The sequence below is a fragment of the Mytilus galloprovincialis genome, chromosome 8 (assembly GCF_965363235.1).
Source record: "Mytilus galloprovincialis chromosome 8, xbMytGall1.hap1.1, whole genome shotgun sequence".
Lineage (NCBI taxonomy): Eukaryota > Metazoa > Mollusca > Bivalvia > Mytilida > Mytilidae > Mytilus > Mytilus galloprovincialis.
Window position 1 is genome coordinate 13,121,067 of NC_134845.1, and position 23,812 is coordinate 13,144,878.

The 23,812-nt window shown below is 32.9% G+C and overlaps 1 long non-coding RNA gene across 1 annotated transcript in view; it reads right to left on the bottom strand.

Annotated features, from left to right (window-relative positions):
- Positions 1–19: 19 nt before the first annotated feature.
- Positions 20–23,812, bottom strand: part of LOC143085122 (uncharacterized) — a 52,649-nt gene continuing 28,856 nt past the window's right edge. The window contains exons 3-5 of the long non-coding RNA XR_012981249.1: positions 23,266–23,568; positions 22,071–22,137; positions 20–60 (exon numbers count right to left, since the gene is read on the bottom strand). This is a non-coding gene — a long non-coding RNA (uncharacterized LOC143085122). The remainder of the gene's footprint in view (positions 61–22,070; positions 22,138–23,265; positions 23,569–23,812) is intronic.

Sequence of the window (23,812 nt, forward strand, 5' to 3'; positions counted from 1 at the left end):
CCAAAGTAATAAGTATTACCTGTATCTGTGTCATCTATAGGGAAGTTGGTATCCTCTGACCTACAATACATTCATAATAAGAAAAAACAATATTAACTACATGATGGTTAATCCTGTCACTTTTCCAATTGTCTGTAATTAAAATAGCAAATAAGAAAAGTATTATCTTGTTCCGTTTAATGCGGGGTTCACACATTGCCGATTATTGCTCCCGTTTGAGATCAGACAGCGATACGACACGAAAAGTGAAAAAGACGGATTAGTATCCTCAATTATCTGTAATGTCCTATTATTGTCTGAACGCAGTCGTTTTAGTTCGTAACAGATTCCTACTGGTCGGGAAGGTTCAGAATAGTTCGGCAAAGCACCCCGACAGTTAGGTGCGTCCCGTAACATTCGGTGACAGATTCTGCTGTATCGGATCGAATTCCTAACAATGTTCTGTGTATTCGGGACGGTGTCCTGTGGAACGGGAATGATCTGGAGAAATTTTTCATTGCTGTTTTTCTGCCGATTGAGTCCAGATTGCATCCAGATCTTGTTGATTGCGAATCGTTTTTCCGAAACCGTGCCGAAACAGTCCCGTTATTAATTCTAAATTCGTCAATGATACCCACGTCAGAGTCCCGACAATTACAGAATACAATACGACTGAGACCAAACAAAGCTGTTTGCAATGCGATAGAGCGGACCGTGATAGGATTACGTTCCGACAGTACCTGATCATCCCGAGTATGCCGACAGTTTTCGAACGGATAACTTCCGTCAGCGCCGGTTCACTGTCTTGTAACTATCTGATCTCTGTCGGATTACATTCGGTAGAATCGGGACGCAGTCGTGACAAACTCTGTCGAATTTTACAAGGCTAAAGATACAATCGGATTAGACGCGGATTTAGGACGGGATTATCGGGATAAATTCGCTTGGAAACGGTTGAATATCGACGCTTCCTGAACAATATCTGATTGTTGTCGTGATTAAATTATATTTTTCACAAATTTTAATTAAAGTTGGAATTTCCATCCACAATTCATAGGATCTTGATCAGACTTTTAATAAATTTTAATCGGGAATGGTCCTGTCAAGGACGGCAGTAAAAATCGTGAATGTGTGACCCCAGCTCAAAGTGTACAAATACACCTCTGAGAAGACAAACAATTCTATACTTAAACCTTTATTGTAACCCTTTATAAATAAAATGAAGTTATTTGTTGAAGAAAACAATCAAATGATGGTGTTTTTAGTTCCAATGTCCATTTGAAAGTACCTAAATTTTCAATGGGGTACTTGTAAATTGTGACACCTCGATCAGCATCTTAAAGCAAACTCACTTTTCGACAACATGCAGTAAGCGTAAAGTGCTTGCCTTTCAACAGAAACAGCTCTACTCAGAGTCCACCATGATAAAGCATATGCACTCGTTCATAACTGTTGTGCAGTACTTTTAACGCTCTATCTAGCCGTGGAATTCTACACTGTCGACCATCCCATTCTGATCAATTTGTTATAATACTCTTGGGGTATTACTGTCTAAGAATTACGGTGAATGTGATGCTTTTTGAGAGTCGATCGTAACATGTTTTGGAGTGACAAATCAAGAAAAGTGCTTATTTTTCGACTTTAATGGACCGACATCAGTGCAGTCTTAAAATGATTTTTTTGGAAAGCCAATACCTAAATCTAATTTTTTTGCCCCGTCGTAGCCTTTTTTCAGTGCATTTATTTTATTAAATGAAAAAACGTCTAGTTTTGGGACCCCGTTTGTATTGTATTTTTTGCAAAACTAAACATGTTAATGTCTAGATCCTTGTTACGTAGATACGAGTAAATTGATTTGCTTAAAAATCCTGAAACTGAACCAAGACAAAACGGAACTGATATTATTTAATCCAAAAACTCGTGTAGAGGAATGTACGAATTATCATCTTTCATTTGATGAAACAATTGCTAGTAATGCATCGATCTATGGTCAAAAACCTTTGTGTTTATTTAATATGACATTGAACATTGGAAAGTCAAAGTCAGTGCAATCACGAAGTCGTGCAACTTCCAAATTCGAAACATTGGTAGAATTCGGGAATATATCACCGAGGATACCTGTAAAACTTTAGTCTGCTCGCTTGTCACGTCACTAGTAGAATACGGAATCATTCGTCTATATATTGTATAAGTACCAGTTTAATAAATGAGTTACAGCGAGCATAGAATACGGCAGCTAGACTCGTTACACGTGCCAAAAACACCGTCATATTACACCATTTCTGTTGTCACTTCATTGAATCCGTATGCAGTAATGACAACAAAATAAACTGCTTTTATGTACTTTAATAATTCTTCATGACTTAGCGCATGTATATTTTGAGGAACTTATTACCGCCTATCAAGCATCAATATCACTTAGATCGGAAAATATAATTGCAATGCGACTTATACAACCACGTGTTCGCACTAAACCTTACGGAGAAAGACTGTTCAACAAACTTCGAACTTCGAACTTCTTCAGAAAATTTGAAATGTATTGTTGACTAGAATTCAGTGACTACATTCAACGTCTTTTACTGACAGTTACTTTTTTTTTATCTCTTTTCTTTTCATTGTAGTATATACATTTTTAATTACTTTTTTAAATCGTTCTGTTTCCTTTTTGTGTGTCCAAAATTTTAATTAATTCTTAAAGTACTGATTGGTTTACGTTAATGCTAAACACCTCTTTTAACTGCATTAGTTGTCGTTATAATAACGCGTGCAAAACAATAAATAACTCAAAACGATAGTAGAAAGCACAACACATTATATGGTCATTTTTATAAATTTTCTGTTTACAAAACTTTGAATTTTTCGAAAAACTAAGGATTTTCTTACCCCAAGAGTAGATTACCTTAGCCGTATTTGGCACAACTTTTTGGAATTTTGGGTCCTCAATGCTCTTAAACTTTGTATTTATTTGGCTTTTTTAACTATTTTGATCTGAGCGTCACTGATGAGTCTTATGTAGACGAAACGCGCGTCTGGCGTATAAAATTACAATCCTGGTACTTTTGATAACTATATATTAATATTCTAGGTCCATCAAACAGATGTAAAAATCCCTATTTGGAAGAAGTCTTTAACGCATGGACAGAAATGCAAAATAAACTTATACCAAAAAATTAAGAAGAATTTTTAACATACTCTGGAATAATGAAAATATTAAAATAGTGAACACGTCTGTTTTCTATCAAGACTGGGCTGATAACGGTATTTTGTTGATAAATGATGTGGTAGGTAATGAGGGTAAATTAATGTCTTTCGAGCAATGCAAAAATATTTATGAAATTAAATCTAATTTTCTACTTTAAAATGGGGTTACATCAGCAATTAAATCATATTGAAATTCTCTTAAACTTAATATTTCTATAGACAGTCTTTATAAAATTCATGGACCAATTCTTCCATATAATATAACAATATTTTTTTTTATCAAATAAAGGTTCAAAAGAGGGACGAAAGATACCAAAGGGACAGTCAAACTCATAAATCTAAAACAAACTGACAACGCCATGGCTAAAAATAAAAAAGACAAACAGAAAAACAATAGTACACACGACACAACATAGAAAACTAAAGAATAAACAACACGAACCCCACCAAAAACTAGGGGTGATCTCAGGTGCTCCGGAAGGGTAAGCAGATCCTGCTCCACATGTGGCACCCGTCGTGTTGCTTAAGTGATTACAAATCCGGTAAATAGTCTAATTCGGTAGGTCATATTCATGAAAGGGAAGGGGATTGTAGTTACGACGTAAGGAACATATCCGATATTATTTGTGAAACGGTTATTCCATAACGGTCAACCAACTCGTGATGGCGTCCGTAAAATTTACGAAAGGAAGATTTCAACTTCACCATTTGGAACTCTTGGTTTAATAGCTTCCTTGTGAGCAGCAAACCTCTATCAAGAAAATCATGATAGGAAATGCAAGCACGGGAATATCGTATCAATTGGGAGATATATACCCCGTATGCAGGTGCTGCTGGAATGTTGCTACTTAGAAATGGAAAGTTCACAATTGGAAAGCTGAAATCATCTCTTTTGTCGTAAAGTTTTGTTTTCAACCGACCCTCAAAAGATATGTATAATGTTTTATTATATAGAACAACTTTTAAGGCTTAAAACTGTAAAGGTAAAAGGTCGCTATGACTTAATAAAAAACTGAATTGGAAAAAAGTGCATACTACGTCTTTCTTCACCACAAAAACCTCTAAACCTCATTGGTTCCAATACAGAATAGTACACAGCATCATAGGCAAAAATGAATTTATTCAAAATTAAGATAAAACAAACAGATAATGTTTAATTAGGTGTAAAATTTGTTCTATATATTATCTGAAATCTGAGACACCCTTTTGTAGATAATAGCAATAGGAACAACATATAATAAAATCAACCCTCTAGGGATACCTATGCAGAAGTTAATTTCATTTGAAAGTTGAAATTTGGTGAAAAATATTTTAGACACAGTTAACATTATAATTGGTTACATAATTGTTGCATAATACTAACATTGCATTAATTTGAAAGAGTAATCTGTTAGCTATCCAAAACTACCACTTTTATAAATTTTCAAGCATTATTAAGAAAGTTACAGCATTTTAAAACTTAGGAGTTGGAGTTATAAAATCTTTGTATTGTGCTACCTTAATTAAGGATGTAGCCAAACATTTATATAATTAATATTTTTTCTAAATCTGATTTTTCGGTTTTATACTGACTGTAAGAAAGTATTTAATGAAGACAAAATCAAATGCTGTTGCACTTTTGTTTTGCTACGGCCATTTAAAAGTATCACAGTTTTAATGCTATTCCAATTTTTACTCATTATTGGGCTATTATCATGAAAAACCCCACAGTTTCACAATTTGTGTCCCCATATTTTCCCCTAGAAACCAATCTGAATCAATTTTGATTAAAGAAACTAAAGATTGGAGTATATATTGGAAAAAAGTAAAATCACAAAAATACTGATCTCCGATGAAAATTCGTAACGAAAAGTCCCTTATTAAATGGCAAAATCCAAAGCTCAAAAATAAAACTAGTTGATAACAACTGTCATTTTTCCTGATTTTGAACAGATATTGTTTGAGAAATAGAAAAAGGGGATGAAACGTGGTTTTAGAAAATGGTGGATTAAACCTGGTTTTATAGCTCGCTAAACTTCTCGCTAGTTTGACAGTCACATAAATTCCATTATATTGACATCGATGTGTGAACAAAAAAAGCAGTGATATAAGGTAAAATTTCAAAAATATGGATAACCACAGCACAATAACACAATGAAACAAAGAAACACTAAAGGCATATAGACAAAGCACATTAGCCAATATGAAAAACACGATTACAATGTTTTTATCGTCGATGTGATATCACCAAAACAGATGTTTTAAGAAGGTAAACAACGTCAGTAGTTCAAGACCATCGTGTATTGTTTGTGAAGTTAACATGGAATATCTATCAACAACATGAAGAAGATCTTGGTACCTTCCGATGAACGTTTTTTCAGTTAAAGCAAGAGACTTTCTATGACATACCCCTGGTTCGTCAACTTTCTGCTCAAAAACTGGTGACGTTTTACAAAGTCTGCGTAGAGGCTGCACGCTTTTGAATACCGAATAAGAATTTAAAGGTTCTGATCTTACTGGTTTAAAAAGACAGAAAAGAGCTACATTACAAATTAAGTTGACAAGTCTATATATTAGAGAGAACGTATTCATGCATCCTTTGTCAAGTGCATAATATCTCAAAAATTTAAGAGGATTAACCGGCAGTGACAAAAAAGAATATTTCTTATGTAATGAAACCCTGGCGGATGATGAAGATATGAAAGAAGGTCATCGATCTAAATTTGGACGACTTGTTTTACATACTTAGCCGACGGTAATGTTTTATTCATGACTACGTCGGTTTCGTAATGTAATATTAAATGAGCTCATCAAACTAACCTAACTATGGGCTCGACTTGACAGATTTCCTTCTCCTTTGATGTTATCATTGCAACCCTATGGCATTGCAGTACTTAGTTCCCTTATCCAAAAATGTTCTCTATCTTTTCGGAAAGGAAAACTTAGTTAAGGGCTATTGGTGTGATGATAATTTTTTTTTATCGATGATGAGAACTTTTGTAGATAACGAAGATCAGGGCCCGGTTGATTGAAATGCTTATGAAGAACCATGAATGAAGTAGTCCACACATTCAGGTGTCTTTAAACAATTGAACATATTAACGCAACATGTTTTTAATTTATAAAAAGTATATTTTTACAGAAGGGGTTTTTCCGGAAGATATTTCGTGGAACAGAAGAGGACCTTGTTAACCCGGGTGACGTCCTAGCCGGTTTGTCCTTTGTAATATTTGTATTCATCGTGCATTAAGCTACCAAGTTTATAATGATGCCCTCGGGGAATAATCCACCAGCAGGAAATTTCCTAGTTTCATTTTATTTTGTTACTTTTTCGTGTCAAATTGAACATGCAGACAATTTTATCTGTTTTCTCCGGGTTTTTTTTCGAACAAAAAGCATATTAATTTTTATTTCAAATTTTTGTTTTAATTGATTTCAAAAATACTAAGAATTCTAATTTTGCGGCACTTTGATAGGACATTGCAATATTTTAAAGCATTCAAAACAATGTACATATAGTAGTACTATTTTTGCATGTCTAGATCTTTCATTAGATAATTCCTTATTTCCTAAATACATTGTTTATTTCTTCTTTGTTGTTTTTTTTTTAAATGCAACAATGGCATATATTTTCAGGAGTTTGACGACTGACGACACATTGCCGTAAAAAAGGGACGAAAGATACCGGAGGGACAGTCAAACGCATAGATCGAAATTAAACTGGCTTAAAATAACTAGAGGCTCTAAAAAGCCTGTGTCGCTCACCTTGGTGTATGTAAATATTAAACAAAGGACACATGACAAAATTGTGTTTTGGTGATGGTGATGTGTTTGTAGATCTTACTTTACTAAACATTCTTGCTGCTTACAATTATCTCTATCTTTAATGAACTTGGCCCAGTAGTTTCAGTGAAAATGCTAGTCAAAATTTACAAATTTTATGAAAATTGTTAAAAATTGACTATAAAGGGCAATAACTCCTTAGGGGGTCAATTGACCATTTTGGTCACGTTGACTTATTTTTAGGTCTTACTTTGCTGTACATTATTGCTGTTTACAGTTTATCTCTAACTATAATAATATTCAAAATAATAACAAAAAAACGGCAAAATTTCCTTAAAATTACCAATTCAGGGGCAGGAACCTAACAATCAATTATCCGATTCATCTTAAAATTTTAGGGCAGACAGATCTTCACCTTATAAACAATTTCATCTCCTGTCAAATCTGCTCTAAATGCTTTGTTTTTTTTTGTTATAAGCCAAAATCTGCATTTTACCCCTATGTTATATATTTAGCCATGGCAACCATCTTGGTTGGCCGAGTCACTGGACACATTTTTAAACTAGATACCCAAATGATGATTGTGGCCAAGTTTGGTTTAATTTGACCCAGTAGTTTCAGAGGAGAAGATTTTTCTAGAAGATTACTAAGATTTACGAAAAATGGTTAAAAAATTGACTATAAAGGGCAATAACTCCTAAAGGAGTCAACTGACCATTTCAGTCAAGTTGCCTTTTTTGTAAATCTTACTTTGCTGAACATTATTGCTATTTACAATTTATCTCTATCTAAAATAATATTCAAGATAATAACTAAAAACAGCAAAATTTCCTGAAAATTACCAATTCAGGGGCAGCAACCTAACAAGGGGTTGTCTGATTCATCTGAAAATTTCAGGGCAGATAGATCTTGAACTGATAAACAATTTTAGCCATGTCAGATTTGCTCTTAATGCTTTGGTTTTTGAGTTATAAGCCAAAAAATGCATTTTACCCCTATGTTCTATTTTTAGCCATGGCGGCCATTTTGGTTGGTTGGCAGGGTCACTCCACACATTTTATTAAACTAGATACCCCAATGATGATTGTGGCCAAGTTTGGTTTAATTTTGCCCAGTAGTTTTAGAGAAGAAGATTTTTCTAAAAGATTACTAAGATTTACGAAAATGGTTAAAAATTGACTATAAAGGGCAATAACTCCTAAAAGGGTCAACTGACCATTTTGGTCATGAGACTTATTTGTAAATCTTACTTTGCTGAACATTATTGCTATTTACAGTTTATCTCTATCTATAATAATATTCAAGATAATAACCAAAAACAGCAAAATTTCCTTAAAATTACGAACTCGGGGGCAGCAACCTAACAACGAGTTGTCCGATTCATCTAAAAAAACATTTTAAGGCAGATAGATCTTGACCTGATAAACAATTCTACCCCATGTCAGATTTGCTCTTAATGCTTTGGTTTTTGAGTTATAAGCCAAAAACTGCATTTTACCCCTATGGTTTATTTTTAGCCATGGCGGCCATCGTGGTTGGTTGGACGGGTCACGCCACACATTTTTTAAACTAGATACCCCAATGATGATTGTGGCCAAGTTTGGTTAAATTTGGCCCAGTAGTTTCAGAGAGAATACGTTTGTAAAAGTTAACGACGCCGGACGCCAAGTGATGGGAAAAGCTCAAAAAACTACAAACAGACAAATAATAGTACTGAAGACACAACATAGAAAACTAAAGAATATAAAAGGTGCGGCTAGCATTTGTAAATCATAGAACAAAATAGTTCTATCAGTGATATAAGCATGGAATTTTGCACAAGAGAACACCGATCTTCTAATCTATTACAGCCAAAACAGGCATCTAAATCGTTGTCATAAAGAAGTAGAAAGTTTGTGCAATAAAGCAATTGCATATTGTTGACCATAATACAATCACGGAATTCCAGCATCTTATTAGTATCGTGGAATGTGTCCAAATTATAAAATTGTGTTCGTCGATAAATTTGTGACCATTACATGAATGTTTGGCCGACCCAGCAGACTTAATATGTACATATGGTCGGGTTGTTGTCGCTTAGACACATTCCCCATTTCCTTTCTCAATTTTACAAAAAAAAGTAAAGTGTAAGAAGCACACCTGCATATAATGTCATTCCATTGTGCAAACAGGGCGTAATTATGGGTGAGGCTTGATGTCGCAATCATAGTTGAGCGTCTTTTATACCTTGTAACCTGTCAGATGTTTTTTTTTGTAATTAGGCCTACAGGGAGTCTGGGCATTGCAAGTGCCTTCGTTCTGCAAAATCATGCACATGAAAAAAAGTGCACATTCAGCGATGGACCCTCTCCAATATTGTAGACACGAATATCATTTATGGCAAAAACTACTTTTTCGGTGATCTTCTAATGGTGATCAATTCATTGTTTAGTTTCTCTCTATATATCACGTTTAGTTTTACTCAAAACACAGATGATTTTTTTTATCTTTTTTTTATTCATCATGGATTAACAGGCATTTACATAAATTATCTATAGTGGCGCATAATAAAGCAGGCAAGAAAAATAATTATAATCAAGCAAATAAGAGTAAACAAAAATAATACTAATAGTTCGATATGATATAACGGAGTATGGATGTTCCAGTACATGTTATAATCTTTCACACTAATTTTTTTGAGGAAATAAGTTTTTCTAAAATTAAATTTTCTTTGATATAGTTTTTAAGTCCCTCTACATGAGGTTTTCCTCTTGCATCTTTGATCTGTATATAAAATACTTTACTAGTAAAATGACTTATTTTTTTTTATAAAATTTAGTTTATAGTTATCATAAAGACCAAACATGACTATATCTAGTGGAGTGACAAATCAGGAAAGTCGCTTAGTTAAGGAGTTTAATTGACCGAAATACCTCACAGCTGAAAATGCACATGAAGACAGAGATAACATTATACTTTCATTTTAGCCCTGTCGTAGAGTTTTCCCACGGTGCAGTATTTTGTAAAACTGCGATTGGGTGTGACTTTCCGATTTTTTTCTTTTTCATTTTCAAAAACGGGAACGTTTATAACTCATTCCCGAATGAAGATATCATCACAAAAGTTGTTATCAGATGAAAAAGCAATGTATCAGCTTTATTTTGATATCAAACGTTCTTATCATATGAACATATAAATTAAGTGAATTGGACGATTTTCAAATGTTTATGTCATGTTTTACAATGTTACCGTCTGACAAAGTATATAACTTTTCTTATATATTTCACCAGTGGTACATTCTCACAAAATATAGTATAATAATCAATATGCAAGAAGTTTTAATACCTAAAATTTCGAAAAAAGCTTGCAAATTACGTTTTCGGTCCGTTTTATAATACTCATCATAAAGCAGTTTAACTATTCGATTTCCACCTCAATAAGTTTTGATGCTTTACCTTTTCCTATTTTCCCCCTGACTTTTGATTTGCTGTGTTTTTACAGAAAATAAAACTGTGTATTTTCTTTATTTTCATATTTAATAAGACATAATTATATCAATGTCTGTGTCTAGTTTTTGACTGAGTATACAGATTTTATGTGTTAGTGTGTTTAGGTGTTTTATTCCTTGTTGGTTTTGTTGAATAAACTAATTTTAAGTCACATCGGTAATACCCCGAAATAATCCGGAAAAAAATGGACACGAGTTTGCTCACTCAGTTCCAAAAAAGATTAGGCTTAAGAGTAATAGGGAATTATGCGTTATTTGCTAAATATCTACTAATGAAAATTTGTCAAATGCAACAGAAAAAGGGAAAATTACTCTTTAAGACGCAATAGATGTTAGACAGGGTACAGGGTTGAGGGTTGGACCTATGCGGTCGTATACTTCTGCGCTTGGAGAACCAGTTAATTATATATATATAAGACCAATACTGTAATATTCATTCCTGTGGAAATAATATTCCAGAAATTTTTCTTCTTTTGGAACTTATATTATGAAGGAACTTCTATTCCGTGACATGTTAACCGCCGCCTTTATGATGAATTTGAGTCAACGAATGTGATTCCATTAGAACAAATAAAATATCATTGGTCGTGTTATAAAGCCTATACAAGTAGAAAAAACTTGAAAAAAAATCAAATAGGAAAAGAACAATGCTCAACATCGAGTGCAAACCATTCCGTGTTTGAATCAACTTGCGTTTAAACACGCTCAACGGTATTATAATTAGACTGGTCCAAATGTTTATTCTGTAAAAAAGTCTTACAAGCGATATAAGCAATTACGGCGAGTCGAGTCTTTTGGACGTGCTGATAATATATATCAAATGCCACAATAGACAAGTTTGACTATCCAATTGTAAGTTTACTCTCTATGGAGAACTTCAAGGACAAAGCACTGTATCATTTAACATGCATCGCTAACTACATGCTGAACTGGCAAAGGGAACCTGCTGATGATGCTTCAAATGAGTCGGAACATGACATTGCTTTCAAGAACCAGTAGTTTAAAAGCGGAATAAAAAAATTCTGAGATGAAACACAGTTTTGTAAATGATTCCATACATCAAGAAGATCAGACCCTACATGATGCGGCAACAAATTTGAGACGCAGTTTACAATCGCTCAAAATTTTGGCTAGAGTTTCTATCCCTACGACTTTACAATTCATACCTACCTCTTTTATAAACTTTCTTGCCAGATTAATAGATGACAGCTATTTTCATATGGAGATGATTACAATTCACTTCCAGGTGATACAGTACGGAAATGTATTGCTTTAGCCGAGTGTGTAATATCTCTGCATAAAAACCAGATCACCCCTTTTAGTTTAACATTGGCTCTTCAGTTGCATCATGAATATGGTTCGAAAAATCTTATTGAAACTTTACATTCACATGGCTTTTGTGCGTCTTACACTGAGGTTAGACAATTTATGACTAGTTCAGCAAACCATGAAATTATAAGATTCCAAAATTGAACATACATCCCCAAATGGCATAAGTCCTAACATTTCAGGTGGATACTTCATTCAAGAAGAGTCTGATAATGTGGATATCAATGCAGAAACTATCGGTGGTAAAAAAACCCATTCCATTCTATGGCTCGCGCGGTTTTTTAGGTTGTGAATAATCCGACTTTTCAGACAGACTTAGCTAACGTCAAAATAAACCGCGGTCAAGAAAGATCCCTTGCTCTGGATGAAAAGACTTCTGCTCCCATGTCATGGTTGCCTTTCTTTAAGCATAAAGAAAGATGCGGCCTACCTAGATGTACTGAGCCATACAGCCAAATTAAATCATGTACAACCAATAAATCTGACATGTCTGATATGGCTTGGGTATTGCTCCGATCACTTACAAGCGACATTGTTGAAATACCTGGGTTTCAAAATGATAAAAAAAAACAAATAATACTTTTTGGACAGGCTTCCACAAAAGACTTTCCGACCGAAAAGCAATTCATGTCATCGTTGCATATCCCCTAATCATAGACGCAAAACCTGCTAACATGGCGACAGTGTATACAACAATGCTGAAATGCCTAGAAATGTCAAAGGTCGCAGGTCAGAATAACCAAGTACAGACCTTCGACCAACAGCTTTATGCCATAGCCCAACAAGTAAAGTGGCATATGCCTAAGATTGTTCACCCGCACGTTGTGAGATTAGGTAGATTCCCAATGTTTCGTGGTACATTTCAGAAAAAGACTAAATATGGGCATCAGCTGGGCTTCGTGATTTATTACTCAATTCAGGTGCATATGCAGGATGTACTGTAGATCAGATTCTCCAAGGCAAGCAGTTTAATCGCGGAGTTAGAGCTTACACATTAGCGTATGAAACAGTGATGGCACTATGGTTCAAGAAATTTTGTCAATGGTGTTCAAGTCAACGAAAAATTGCTAACATAGACAAAATGTTCTGGCAAACAATGCTTTCTTGTCATGATGCATTCAGTGACCTTAATACAAACGTAGTAGATCTCTCTGAATGTATGTTAGTTTTTCGTAACACTTCAAATCATCGGACGTGAATAATAATATCAAATGTTACTGATATATTCACAAATATCTTCATTTTTATCCAAATTTCTGTGAATCGTGATTATAGATATATATTATGCTTTAAAATAGTTAAAGTCAAAAGTCTACTCCTTTTTTATATTGTTTTATAAAAAGGGGGACGCACATCGTCATGCATTTTCAAATGTTATTACTCTTGCACTGGTTGACCTATTGTCATAAATAAAACTTCATGTACTATCGTGTTAATGCTGACATTTATTCATCAAGACTATTAGCCGTATTTGGCACAACTTTTTGGAATTTTGGATCTTCAATGCTCTTCAACTTTATACTTTTTTGGCTTTATAAATACTTTGGTATGAGCGTCACTGATGAGTCGTATGTAGACGATACGCGCGTCTGGCGTACTAAATTACAATCCTGGTACCTATTAATAGTTTCAACATTATTTTTTATTTAAAAAAGTAATGATTAATTTTTTCAATGAATCATGGACCGGGTGTAAACTTTACAGTACTAACTTCTCCTTTATTCTTTATGTAATCTTAACAAAATTTTCCCCAAAATATCTTTATATATTGTAATACATTATTGAAAAGCTGAATATTAAATATGAATATTTTTTATGATAATTTTTGTAAATAAAGATAATCTTTATTTTTTTCTTCCATGTTGGCTGCGGGGATCAACAGTTCTAGTCTATGTCAATCTGGCATAAATATTACAAGCTGAAGTTGTGCAGCATTCCCAGAGCTTGCTTCCATTGAATTTTTTCTCAGTTATCATAAGGGACTACCAAGAAGTTGTCCAAAATGGCAATATTTTTTTTTTTAAATCCCTCTTTTTACCTTTGATCGCATTTATCACAAATCTGCACCACTTTGGCATTCTACGACATACCTTAATCGAAGGGTATTATATTTATCTCCAAATTAAGACCAAAATTAGCCGTGAGTGGAATTTCAATATGTGTTGTTTCTAAAATCCAGATATTCGAATTCAGATGGTGTCAAATGTCTGCTACAATATAACAGCCCCACAATAAGTGCTCTATGCTTTCTGGTTCTGCCTTGCAAAATGTACATAAATTTCACTGTACACGGTTCATCTTTAAAAGTAAAGTATTAGTACCTAAAATGCGGTGAATAATTTGGTATTGAAACCAACAGAGCTTGGTATTTTTTGAAATTTTAGTGGCACAGCTATGGATTTTATCCATTCCCCTACAATGTTATTCAATTTACCCTCCCATTTTCGCTCAGCTGCTATTACAACTGGTATCGCACCTTGATTTAATATATTATACATTTTTTTTAACCTTTGGGTGATTTGAAAAAAAATGTTAATATTAAAAACTGTTAAAAGGTTACAAAGGTTGTTGTTGTTTTTCCCTTTCAATGTTGATTTCCATATTGTAACCATTTTTTTAATGCTACATTAATACCATAAAATCGTAAAAATGTGGGTTTAAAAGTATATATCCGTTCAAAATTTTGATAAGACGATATATTCCCTTGCTCATCTAGAAGGTCATTCACAGTCCATACCCCGTTCTGTGCCCAATTTCTATAATAAACACTGACGTTATCAATTTTAATGTTCTCATTATTCCAGATAGATGAAGACATGACTTTCTAAAAATAGCGAGGATGTCGGAATCTCGACATGTTTTTCCAGGCACAAATAACTTCTTTCCAAAAAAGGTTCTCTAATTTTTTAGTTGTTCAAAAATAAGCCAACTCTGTAAAATTTATATTTTGTGTAGTAGTAAATAATTTAATCCACTTTGAATTTAAGTTAAATAATCTTCTAAACCAGGTCAATTTTAGCCCTTGTATAACATTTCTCAAATTAATCATTTTCAAACCACCTCTGCAGTATTCTTGACATAAGAGCTCCCGATTTACCTTGTCGGGTTTACCATCCTAAATGAAAGCATAAATTTTACTATTGAGTTGTTGTAGTACATTTTCATCTGGACTTGGGATGGATAAGAACAGATGATTCAATTTTGATATAATTCAAGATTTTATAATAGCTATTTTACCAAACGGAGTAAGCGACTGTTTTGACCATTTTTGTATAATACTTTCTATTTCTTGAATTCGAGGAGCATAATTTGAATAGATTTAAAATTCTATTCAAATCAACACAAAAAGTGCTACCCAATAATTTGAAGGTACTAGAACCCCATTTCAATCCCCACTTTACGCATATGTTATCTTGACTATGTTTTTTACTTCCTATCCATATAACATTTGTTTTATCTAAGTTAATTTTCAGTACTGATATCTAAGCATAGAATTGTAAGATGCGGAGGAGATCCACCTAAATTAATGATGTATCATCAGCATATTGAGACAATATAAACTCTGTATCATCTATCTTAATACCTTTAATATTATTACTATTTCTGACTAAAATGCCAAGTATTTCTGCACATAGCAAGACAAGATAAGGAGACAAAGGATCTCCTTGTCTACAGCTTCTCACCACACGAAGAAAATCTGACAGACAACAATTTTGAGTTACTGTTGACGAAATATTATTATAAAATGTTTTTATCCAGTTCATGATGGATTCTCCAAAATTAAAACATTTAAGTGTTTCAAATAAAAATGACCTAAAGATAGAGTCGAATGCTTTTTCAAAATCAATCAAGAGTAATATACCAGGGATGTAATTTTCCTCCGTGAAATGTAAAATATCGTATATTAGTCTACAGTTCTCCCCAATAAATCTCCCCGGAATAAAGCCTGTTTGGTCAGAATTAATTAGTTTATTAAAAACTGACTTTATTCTCTCTGCTATACAGCTAGATGCTAATTTATAAATTGGGTCTAAAAGGGTAATTGGACGCAAATTTTTTAAAAACTGTCTTGATTTACCTTCCTTTGGGATACATGTGATTACTCCTTGCTTCTGTGTGACAGACATTTCCCCTATTTCATATGCATCATTTATTGACCTGAAGACAAATTTTCCAATATCTATCCAAAAAACTTAAAAAGATTCTGCTGTGACGCCATCTGAACCAGGGCCTTTTATTATTTTTCATCCTTTTTAATGCTTGTGGTAGCTCACTAAAGGTATTATTACCTTCTAAAGAATCTTTTTCACTATCTTTTAATTTAGGTGTTTGAATTGGTAATTCCCCTGATAGATTGACATCTTTTATACACTCTTGTCTTCTGTAAAGCTTCTCATAAAATAATTTTGTTTGCGTCAATATATCTTTTTGATTTGCTACTACAGTGTTATCATTGATAATAAATTTTTTAATAGTTTTATTTATAAAATTTTGGGTTTCTAGGTTACAAAAATAATTAGTTGATCTCTCCCCTTCTTCAATCCACTGGGTTCTTGACCTAACATATTGACCTTTAATCTTGTTTTGTCGCAAAATTCTAAGTTCACATTTTTTAATCTCTATTACATTTATATTGTCCTCAGTGATTGTGTTTTGTTCTAGTTTTTTTGTATTTCTTCTGTAAGTTTTTTTTCCTGTTTTACCCTTTCCCTTTTTCTATATGTCGAAAAAGAAATAGTCTTACCTCTGAAATCATTGAGAAGTGTTTCACAAAACAATTGGTCACTGATTGTAAATTGTATATCAAAATTGTCAATAATACTGTTTAAAGCATCTCTGCTATAACCTAGCACTGCATATTGCTCAACTGTGCTAATAATTGTTTTTTTTTTAATTCATTTTACATATTCAGTATCTTGAAGGAGAGAGTTGTTGAATTTCCAGAGACCCCTGCCTTTTATAAACTCATTTATCTTTAGAGTCAAATTTACTGGTGAATGGTCTGATCTGTAGCTATTGCCAATGTTTATATCACATATGTCATCTATAACACAGATGATAATAAAAATATCCGTTAAAGAAGCGCGACAGTTTCCTAACTATATCGGCAAAATTTGACATGTTTATGGATTTTGCCTTGCTGATCAATTTTATTTATTCAAAGTTTCTATTTATGAATTATATTCTTTATCACAGAAGGCAAAACAAAAGCAAAGGAGTCGTTGGAATATTTTTCTTATATTATCATGAATTTAGATCCTGAATTGCTGATAACGTTTGCTTCTTAAATTTTCTATCAATCTTTTATAAATCTTTATTATAAGATATAAGACAAACAAATGGTCAAAATAGCCATTAAAGGTTAATAACTCTAATTAGAAGTCGACTCAGGATTCCGAACATGCATACTTATTCGTAGATATTATCTAGCCGATCATTTATGCGACTGAAAGTGTCTCTATATCTGTTATTGTTTGCAAAATAAAGGGAAAAAATGAAAACAAAAAAGGTAATATCTGTCATTTCAGGGCAATATTTCATACAAGACGTAACCTGATAGCTATAGTTTTTACGTAAATGAACATCAATGAACAATTGATGGTAGAGCTCAACATTTTGAACATGTTTATCCTTAACAGACAATCTGATGTACAGTAGTTGTCGTTTGTTTATGTAATTTATACGTGTTTCTCGTTTTTTTTATTTCATATAGATTAGACCGTTGGTTTTCCCGTTGGAATGGTTTTACACTAGTAATTTTGGGGCCCTTTATAGCTTGTTGTTCGGTTTGAGCCAAGGCTCCGTGTTGAAGGCCGTACATTGACCTATAATGGTTTACTTTTTTAAAATTGTTATTTGGATGGAGAGTTGTCTCATTGGCACTCACACCACATCTTCCTATATCTATTCTTTTTTAAACACGGTTTTCAAAATATATGCATTTTACCTCATGTTCCATTTTAAGCCTTGTCAGCCATCTTTATTGACAGACTGGGTAACGGGACACATTTTTAAACTAGATACTCTACTTAGGATTTTGGCCAAGTTTGGTTAAATTTGGTCCAGTAAAATGACAATTTTATTAAAATAAGTTCTCATCACTTGCTCCTTGATTTTTTATATGTCGCACAATTTTAATAAGATTGGTAAAATGAGATAAGAAGATTTTTGTAGACTTAACAGAAGACGTTCACCAGGTGAAGAGAAAACTTCACGTGTTTCTCTAGGCAAGGTGAGCTAAAACGTCAGAAACAACATAATCGCAATCATACAATGGTCAAAACTTACTTTGTTGAACAGTAAGAGAGTTTGCATAGACTAAACTTGTGAAATAATTCTAGGGATGTATATGTTAAAAGTAGCTAAATTATTTTTATATTTTACCAATTGTACATAACCAAAGTATCAATCTAAAAACATTTTGGAAGAAGGACAACGAAATATTTCATTAATGTAGACCAAAAGGGAGCTAGAGACCAATGAAGGTGATTACATCATCAAAATAACCATTTCTCGAAATGTTGATCTATTTCATTCTATAATGTTACCAACAGGTAGGCGATATTTACTTGGGTACAATTTTCATAAACTATATATAAGCAGATGATAGACTTTCTTTATTAAACATTTGAACACGAAGATCATTTGATAAAGGATGGTCTGGGTAGCACTGGTGGTAAGCGGATGGTCGTAACTAAAAGTTACGACCATCTGAATATGGGAGACAACTCTAGGGATAAGTTTTCTTTTCCGATTTTCGTGCAGTAAAAGGTTCATTGGAGTCAAACTGCCTGTCTCATATACACATATCGTGAGTGCATTCTCATTGAAACCAAATTTGACACATAAAATCATTCCAATTTTCGTAAAATAGTCATTCAAAAATTCGAGCATGATGGTCGTAACTTTAACTTGTGATGGTCGCAATGTCAACTATAGTATTTTGGATGATGGTCGTAACTGACACAAGATGGTCGTAACTTTGAAGTATGACCGTAACTCAAGTATTTAGACGAACTTTTATCAAGCTATTTTAAAAGTACTGTGCAAATGCATAACCATGTTAATAAACTTATCAATCATACATTTTTGATATGTTCTAAACTACCACCATTTAGGAGAAACAGTGAAAACTAATCAACTCGCATTAACAATGATTAAGCCAAACAGTATGTTAGGGTTGAGTATAATTTAATATATTTTTACTGTACGTTAAGGCATAAAATTTTTGAATATTTGCTTTCAGATTTATTTTTATTTACGACTTTTTATTTCCTGCAATCATGTCGGCAGATGGAATTATTGAACGTACAATTTTGAACAATCTCCTTTAATTTTAAATCAGCTATTAGCAGTTTTTATAAACCATTGGCTTTCAAATATTCGGCTTTTGGTGAATCATGATTAATGAAAATCCACAAATGCCTGGTGTTTTTATCGTGTTGTCTTTATTTTTTATTGATTGCATGACGATCTTGGGGTATATCATTGATAATTGTTCTAAGTATTGGTTCAGAATAAAATTTTAATCCATGGTGTCGCAATAAACATTGTGTTAACCTAGAAAGTATGAATAAGGTTGAAATATTTTACAATGCTACACGCGTTGAATTTAAGAGTAAGATCAAATATCAGTAGTTTGTAGACAGGCTTGTAGCCAGGATAATATTACAAGGTAGAACTAAATGTACTGTGGCAAATATTGCATACATATATGCAGGTATATATTTAGCTAAGATAATATTACAAGGTAGAACTAAATGTACTGCGGCAACTATCACATACATATGCAGGTTGAAAATAATATTTATGTTAGGCAGCAACCATTTAATTTTCTGGGGGGGTTATGTTTTTTTTTCTGGACAAATTTTTTTTCGCGACAAGTCGAAAACAATTTTTTTCTTTCAATTTTAGCATTACATATAGTGGCAGCTGAGGGTGAAACAAACCATTTTTTTTATCTCAGAATCAAAAACAAATTATTTTTTTCTCCAAAAACTGGAAACAAACTTTTTTTTCCAAAAAAAACCCATAGCCCCCCCCCCCCCCCCCCGAAAATCAAATGGTTGCTGCCTTGTATGTTTATATTGTATGAATGTACTCAGATTTAAAAGACCAGCACGCTGAGTTGAAGCATAAAGATCTATCTTTTAAATATTATCCTGGCTACTAGCTATGTATGAATACTGAAGTCCTTTTGCTGAAATTAAAAAAAAATACATTTTCATCAGCATATAGTAAACAATGCGAATTTCTGACCCCCATATTCTTTAGAAAGAAGTTTAAGGATCCATACTGTGAAGGATTTTTTTTTTAACTCGTGTAGTAATTTTGACTCTAAATATGCCTCCTCTAGTAGTGGAAAGATGATCCCAAATTGTCAAGCCTGTGCCAGTATCTGATCATAGACTTTGCAATGACAAAATACAGAGTGAATCCACCGAGTTAAGAAAGATTGGCAAAATGTGTTTCTCTTTTGGTAACACCAAGTAAATGTTTACAAAATTCAATGCGTAGTCTTTCTGAAAGAATCTTTGGATAAGCCTGATCTACATTTTTTTTGCTGTAGTTGAAAAAATGGCAAGATCATCAGCATATGTATAGTAAAGAATAGGCTGGTCGTGAATAAACAACAGCTGGATCAGGGGAACTTTTAACACAATCAGGAAGTTCATTTATAAAAATTTTAAACAAATTTGGACTCAAATTGTCTCCCTGTTTTACTCCAACTTCTAAAGAGATCTCTTACCATACTCTCTAACTATATTCAATAGCTTAAGTGTTATCCCTGGGAGAATGACAGTATCAAAAGACTTCTGGAAATCAACAAAGCAGGATTACAATACTTATATTTTTTTTCTCTCATCAATGATATGATATTTATCTAAGGATTTACAAAGACGTGTATTAAGTATCTTATTAAAAAGACTTCCCCAATGAATCAGTAATTGTAATTCCTCGATAGTTATTAAGATCGGATGCATCATTCCCTTTATGAATTGGGAATAAAAAACGTGTGGTCCAGGGTTCATGGTATTTTCCATAAGAAAGACAAAGATGTATAACGGATAGCATGGTACGAATAGGCGTATTCAGAATTTTCTAAAACCACGGGTAATAATTATACCTGAACTTCGAGATGCACCTTATAATCAGCTTGACTATATACCAAATGACAATACGACTTCTCAAAATCCAGGCTAAGAATAAGATGTATGTTGTTTAATTCGATTACGGACCTGCGAATTCGCGGATATGGTCTTGTCTCGATAACGATCCCCATAACATTATTTTGACTCCTTACTTATGCTGTTATTTCATGTGATGTCAAAATTGTTAACATCGCCTTTTCTTAATTCAATGATCATAACCAGAGCTGTGTGTTAAAATGAATTCTCCACTTTTGAGAATTTATATTGTTATTAAACTTAACAGCTTATAATTAATTGCCTCTTGGTTGATTTTATACATTATATTTTAAGTAACAGTGACTGGTCATTTCATTTTGTATTGTTTTTTTTTCTTCGATTCGTTCCAATTTTCTTTCCTTTCGCACTTTACAGGTATCCCTCTCTTCACCTCTTTTAGTTTTTATCATTTATTGAAATCAACTTCACAAATATATCATATAATATATTCATATAACAAAAGACACGTTTAAGACTATTGACTTGTCTTATTAGGTCCTATTTAATAAAGAGTTACGACCATCACAATTTTAAGTTACGACCATCCTGAACATTTTTGTTTTTTTTAGTTACGACCATCATGCTCGAATTATTGAATGATCATTTTACGAAAATTGGAACGTTTTTATGTATCAAATTTTGTTTCAATATCTACGCACTGACGATAAGTATGTATGAGACAAGCGGTTTTACTGAAACATTTTTTTACTGCACGAAAATCGGAAAAGAAAAATATATCCCTAGAGTTGTCTCCCATCTTCGGATGGTCGTAACTTTTAGTTACGACCATCCGCTTACCACCAGTGGAGTAGGGGAGGGTCTTTCTTTTTGTATTCTTTAATAGTTAAGGTCAATGTTATTAAAATTATACTTCTTTATATGTTTTTCCATTAACCTTTAATTTTTATTGTTTTGCCAATATTTCTCTATAATTCTTTATTTCTTATCCCTTTTCTTCAGTATTAGCCCATTACTTGCTATTCTGTAAACCCAACCCAGACCAATCAACCGTAGTTCTGGTAGGGATTGTCTACTATTGTATTACCTAAACAAATGTGTCGTTTTCGTAAAGTATTGGATAAAAGTTTAGAAATCTATGATATTAAATGTTCAATCCAACTTACTGATATGGTACAATTAATTCACACGTGAACTGCGCATCCCAGCTGTCAAGATTAATGCATTGGTAGTCTGAAATGTACAACAAAAATAAAGCATATTAAAGGGGCACTAGCTGTCAAATTCAGGGTCATCGATTTGACTCAAATTTTCATATTTGATTTATAACAATGTAAAACATTTATCCAAACTATCAAAAGTCTAAAATAAAAAGTTTACAGATCATGGGGTAGATAATATATATGTTCGTTTCGTGTGTATTTTAGTCCAGACGCCATCTAATTAACTATCGATTTGACCTCAGATGACCATATAAGCGATGTAAGCTAAATAAAGATTAAACCAACACGTGCAATTGGATTTTTATAGGTCTGTTTGATTTTATTTTATAGATTAAAAATAGATGTTTTTCATTGCTTTTAACCGTTAAAGAATGATTTTATGTGCATCAAATTAGTAATCAAATGATTTACCGTAGTTTTACTTTCATTGTTGACATTTTTTTTCTTTAAATAACTTGTACACGTACAATGCATGCAGTTCACATGAATACGGATTTAAAGAGGTCGACTCATTCACTTGCAAGTGAATAACTAATTATCAATGTTTCTTAGCGAAATATTACAAAATAGAACCTTTTTTGCTGCAAAACGAGAATTGTTATTTCACTATTTCACTTTCATTATTGATTGAACAAACAAAATCAAACTTTTTTTTTTATATATCTCGTAGCTAGTGCCCCTTTAAGATACATTCTATGGATATTCTTATGACATACATTTTTTTAATTTACGGGTTAAGTAAAAATATGCGATATAAGTAAAATGAGAAGAGGAGGAATTGACACAACAAATCAAACATAAAAATCTTCAAAAGTAAAAACGCGGCCTTTTATACATCACTTTCATATTTCTTCAATCTGTCAATTTATTAAAACTCGATCTAGAAAAATTTCGAATAAGATTGGTTTGGTTACTAAGACGACTAATTCTTGAACTATTAATGTTAGATTATCTTTTTCGAACTTGACATGTATTTTATTATTCAAAACTGTACTCAAATTTAAACGATTTGGTAAGCGGCATTTTAATTTTTATACGTGAACCCGAATAAATTCCAATTTTTAACTCTGTAACAAATATACCAATTGTAAATTTCTTGTTGTCTTTCAAATTTATAATATTGTGTCTAAACACTGACCAGGACTGAGTATAAATCCTTGTGAACAAGGTTTCTGGTAGCATGAACAATCATCCATTGACGGAATACAAAAACAACCATGTTTTGGCTTGGAAATGAAGTCGTAACCTCTGGTATAATCACAACGACATTGTCTGTCCGATTTTGTAGACCCATTATTGAAAACAATCTGTCCTTCTTCACTGCAATATGTCTTTTCAAAAACGCAAGTTGACATTCCATAAGTTGAGAATTGGTAGGGCTGGTATCTGGTATTCTCGCATTTTCGTTGATCTAGATTTCCAGCTAATACATTTTTGTACCCTAAAAAATATTAGTTTTAAATGATACCTCTATTGTCGAACAATACAATATTTTTCACCGAATTCAGCAGTATTTCAATACAATAGTTTTTCATAAAAATCTATTATTTCTCACATTAGTAGTGTACATATAAATAATTATGATACCCAATGACTTATATTATATATTCAAATCTAAAAGAAAGAGTTTCGAGTACATAGTAGAGTGTAATTGATAAATGGAATACGAAATGATACATAGATAT